Genomic DNA, 5,378 nt, shown 5'->3' on the forward strand with positions numbered 1-5,378 from the left:
CAAATGCTGGCTGCTTCACAGCTAAATTAGCATTTGAAATAATTAGACAGTTCATCTAGGTCTACCTATTCAGCACATGACTCTCGATTCTCCGCTGGAATCGGGCACAATTCCAGGTGAGATTGATTCAGTTTTATCACTCACAGAGCTCTTTGTAAATTCACTGAAGAACACTCTGGGCAGTCTTATTGGGACATAAAGCTCGGGGTTACTGAGATTTAGGAATAACTTACAAATTGTTAAAAATTTAATAACTAAGATAAATATCTGAATTGCCTAATTAAGCTACTAAGCTAGTATATGTATTTGAATTCTTTGTTTTTATTACTATTTGATTGAACAATTAAATCTCCTACAGGTTTCCATATATTTCCTCGGGTGTGTCACTGGAGATTAGCCTGAAAAAATGCAACGCAGCAAAATAAAAGTTGTGTTCTATGATAACACTGCACATCCAAAAAAAACAGTTTGTATAACTAATATTTTCATTAGATTCAAGCTAATATTTAATTAATTTCCTATTTTTAAAACAAATTCTTGTTGCATTTATGTTTAACTGACAAACAGAGGTCACATGTAGTTTATGATTTTGTTCATTTTCCAATTTGTGGAAAATGTTTGAAGAAAATTAAAATACATGATCTTAGATGTCTTTCTTACTAACTCTAGCAGATCACACTGACTTTTCTTCTGCTTGGATTATGTAACTCCTTTACATACAACTTGGTAGTTAGATGAGAAGATAAGTAGCTATAGTTATACATTTACTCTCCAACAGTGGAAGCTATTGAAGTCAACTTAACCATCCACCATAATAAAGCTACAATTTCAGGTATAATGTACAATGAAGGGAAAGTGTGTGTGTGTGTCAAAAAATTCTAACCCACTTGTGAGTTTAATCAGAAAAATGCAGAGTCATCTGTGCAACTCACAGCTCCTGACATTTTACAGTGGACACATAAAACATATGAAATCATATGACAGCTTAAGGTACAGTCAAAATACAGATCCTAAATAAAGCTCAGCAAGCAGCTGAAATGATGTGATGAAAGGAGTTTCACTGTAAGCACTGAATCAAGGTGAAGTGTGTAAGTGAAGCATTTATCTTGTCAATTGAAAAGTAAGAGATGAAAGCAGCAGCACTTTAAAAATACATGTAAGTGATACGTAAAGAACATTAAGTCTCTGCAGAAGAATGAAAAGCAGTTCAAGTGCAACTGACATTTAAGATGTAAATGCGGCGTAAGTGTCAGACAAATAAATCAAAGAATAAATCTAAGCTCCTGATTTTTATTTAAAATGAAAGTTACATAAACAGTTAAATGTTACTAAGCAGGAAATATTCAGCTGGAAATGCATTAAACCAAAGGGCAGAACAATGTGTCCTAATGGGAGACAATGGTAGATAGAAACTATTTAGTCGTCATTCAGGCCACACTCATCAAACACCATCTGCATTTTGATCCAACTGCAACTGAGACTGATGTTTATGAAAGGTATCGTGTTTTTACAGTAACCTCTCTTGTAGTACTTGCTGAAGAAGGTTATCTCCAGGACCACATTTTGCTATGATGACACTCATGCAGACAGACAGAATCGCCTGGGGAAATAATGACAGTCACACTAATAACAGTAAGCACGCTGTCACAACTGATAACAAAGTTAGAAATACCTACAAATCTCACAAATACTGTGAAATTGAGAAAATTGCTGTATATTTTCACCTGTTGTGGATTTGTAGAACCAGAAAACACAACCTAGAAACTAACTACTAAATGCTGTAGCATGGCTGGAATGACATTTCATAAGATCCTCCTTTTCTACCTATTTAATATTTCTAAAGGTACATGTAAGTATTAATATTATTATATATTTTTATTATTATTATGTATATATTTTACATTATTCATTATATGAAGACATCCTTGACTGTGGTGGCTTGCAACTGATTCTACATACTTGTACATTGTATTTGCATATTTGCATCTACAACTAAGGATTCCTATGTAAAGTTTATGTCCACAGATGCCCTGTGTATTTTTTTAACAAGCCTGGGGCACAGAAAGACTCAAACCACAAGCAAATTTTCATCATTCATTCTTGTTCACCTTGCCATTGTTCATTGCAGTAGAAACAAAGATGTCTCTGGGCCATGTGCTTTGTTGACTATGAGAAATGAATCCATTATATAACGAAGAATTATCAACAGTTAAAGTACAAAAAACCCCAGCAGAAAACAAATCTTTTGTCTGCTACAACTGACAACAGTATAACTATGTACCCAATGTGGTATACTATGAAAACCTCTTAAGCAAAAATGCTAACATTTTTAAATTATCATCAATTACAAAATCCTGTCCAGTTCTGTAAAAAGAGCAAATGACTTTGGCCTTGGGGCTGCAGAAAATTAATTGACATTCTTGTATCACTGGATTGCAGTCTAATCTTTATCTGGACTGCCACCTTACAGAACCTGAAAACACTAGCAGACAGCATGAGTAAAGCAATCAAGCTGCGTAGTTTGCACATATATAGGTGCACAGTCTAGGGCTGACTATTTTAATGAGTTGTCTTTACATGATCACCTTGGATGCTCTAGCCATTGCATAGCTGACCTCTTAGAAGGACTGTGGTTGGATTCAAGTAAAAACACATGTGGCCACGCTTAACAACACTGCTGTGTTGTTGCACATATGAGAAATATCAAAAGATTCATTACTAACACATGTGCTAATATTTAAATTTAATGATGTGTAACTAATTTTGTTATGCTCAAACTGAATTGGGGACTGCAGAGAGACAAGGACAGGTGTGTCATAAAACTGCACATAGTAAGTTACAGTGCATTAACTTGTTTTTTATCTTCTGTGTCACTGCCAGGAATGTATTCTACCATTTATTTCCCAGGTTTACATGGAACTTAAACACCATTGTTTTCAGCGGTGATTTTATATCTGCATTTTGAACTTCATGTGATATCTTCATTCTATTGAGGTTCACCAAGATAAATTTAATATGCTGTACAATCCTTCAAGCTTTGCCCCGTCCTGCTCCATGGGTATTTAATGCAGCATAATGAAAGAGTAGCAGATACTCTTCGATGAAGGCTGTGTCAGCCTCAATGGTATGGCTCTACCATTTTAACAAATAATCCAAAGTGTGTAGCACATTTATGTAATTTAAGTTTTCCTGGAGTGAATGTCTTAGAAATTTTGAAGACATGCACCGTGCTGACTTATCTAATGAAAAAATCTCAGAGCAACTAAAAGAAATGTCCAATAAAAATTGGGGTTGTACAACTCTGTAGCTGTGCACCAATGTCAGAATAATACAGCAGCAAACCAACCAACTTTTGCAAAAGATCAAATATAAAGTGCTGTCTGTTAAAATTAATACACTTGGTTATGTTAATGTTCCCTTAGATAGAACTCTTTAATCTTCTCATCAATCATTTCAATCTTTTACAAATAGATTTGTATTTCAGAGGCAAGTAGAAAAAAAAAATCTGCTAGGAATAAATATTTGTCAGACTTGGCAATATAACAAATATTTACATCCTCCCCCCACATTTTTATTTAAATTACTGTTATAGCTATTAGAAAATGTTTCTTGGAAATGTGGTAACATAATTTTAATAATTAACCTTTTTCTTCTGATGCAAGGCACATTTCTCAAGAACATTCATAGAAGAATAGCTTAAGATTTATTTTACAACAACAAGACTGATATGGACCCCAGAGAAGTTTGAAACCTTGCAACAAGTTTTACAGAAAACTTTAAAGCAGACTGGTAATGATGTCTTTTCTGCCACTTATGTTTGATTCTTCTCTGTCTAGAACCTGGCACCGCACATCACCCAGACAACCCAGCTGAACTCAAAGCTGGTTAGTCCAGTTTTTCATTCAGTACAGCAGACTGACATTCATCATGACTGTGCCATCATGGGCAGGCGCTGGATGGATCAATACAACCCAATTAGCAGCACAGTATCTCTAAGATCAAAGGCTCACTCTGATCTTAGGAATCTGACTACTAGACAATACGTTAATAAAGAACCCTGTTGTTCTAGTGACAGCAGTAGCCCAATCCTCTGACACTCTTCCACTGCTACTGCCAGAATACCAAAGGCTTTTCATTGTTATAGCCCTTATGCAATCAATTTCAATCTAAGGCTAGTGGTCAATCATTCTCCAAAGGCGGACACGTTGAGCCTGCAGATGAGTATGAGGGAGACAGGCTTGACAAAACTCCTGGACACCAACACCTCTCTGATGTCTGTTGGGCTGTCTTTAAGTAGACTATAGCACAGGAGGTTGTAAACAACGCAGCTGGGACAAACAAACCAAATCCCGACACTCCTTGGCTCCTCTCTGGTTTAATCCTTTGTTAGCTCTGTATCTGCCAGAAACCATAATGATTTGGCCTATTCTGGGTGCCTGGAAAATGTTCTGAAAATGTACTGAGAGTCCAATTACTTGTGGGAATTTGTAGGGCACAACACACCTGATGGCTTAGACTTTCAGATAAGACAAGATGATTGAAACCTAAGAAAGACCAAGATCCAAACCGTGATCATAAAATGTCCAACTTAGCACACTGATTGCGTGTGCTTTATTTGAATTGTGACAAAGACAAGAACAAGTAGAAAACAGCATGTGGGCTTGTAAATAAAAAATAAAAAAGTGGGTGGGATTGTTTTTGCCTCCAAGGTTTCAAGAAGCAAAATCCAAAAAAGAAGAAAAAGAATCGCTGCACTTAAAAATCATGTATTTTACACTAAAGCTGCCCAGCAATCAATGTCAGCCTGACACAGCTTTTTTTTCTACTGCTGTTATTGCAGCCTGGTCTCACACAAAGTCATGAAACCAGGAGGATATGTGATCTATTTTTACTGTGCATGGACTTAAAATGTCTTTTTTTTCTTTCTTTTTTTTGGTGACAGTCGGCAGGACTTTGAAACTAATGTATTTTAATTGGAAGTACGTTTCATGCCGGCACCATGTTTTTTGGGGGTGTTTTTTTTCCATCACCCAGGCAACCTAAAAAGATGAGCTTTAAAGTAATAGCAGTATTTTTACCCAAATCATGATCCTTTTCCTAACCTAACCAAGTGGTGCCTGCCCCTAACCAAGAAGTGTGTGAAAAAAGTAAGGAAACAGCAAATGAGCAAAAATAACACCAAAGAAAAGTGTGTCAAACGTTTGTCTCTGACGTGAATGAGCAGTGCACATTGAATGGATAGGTTTCTTGCATGAACAAGAAACACATTTGGAGAATTTGTGCCAATGAGCATAAATATATAACTGAACTATATGAAAAATTGCTGTGAGACTGTGTTTTTTTTCCATTAATTTATTTATTGTCCCTCCTGGGAAACT

The 5,378-nt window shown here is 36.0% G+C and overlaps 1 long non-coding RNA gene across 1 annotated transcript; it reads left to right on the forward strand.

The window, feature by feature from the left end:
- LOC112844118 (uncharacterized) lies at positions 1–3,976 on the forward strand. Its single transcript, XR_003216717.1, has 3 exons — positions 1–116; positions 1,514–1,632; positions 3,837–3,976. It is a non-coding gene; the product is annotated as an uncharacterized LOC112844118 (long non-coding RNA).
- The last annotated feature ends 1,402 nt before the right edge of the window (positions 3,977–5,378 follow it).

This window comes from Oreochromis niloticus, linkage group LG16 (genome assembly GCF_001858045.2).
Source record: "Oreochromis niloticus isolate F11D_XX linkage group LG16, O_niloticus_UMD_NMBU, whole genome shotgun sequence".
Lineage (NCBI taxonomy): Eukaryota > Metazoa > Chordata > Actinopteri > Cichliformes > Cichlidae > Oreochromis > Oreochromis niloticus.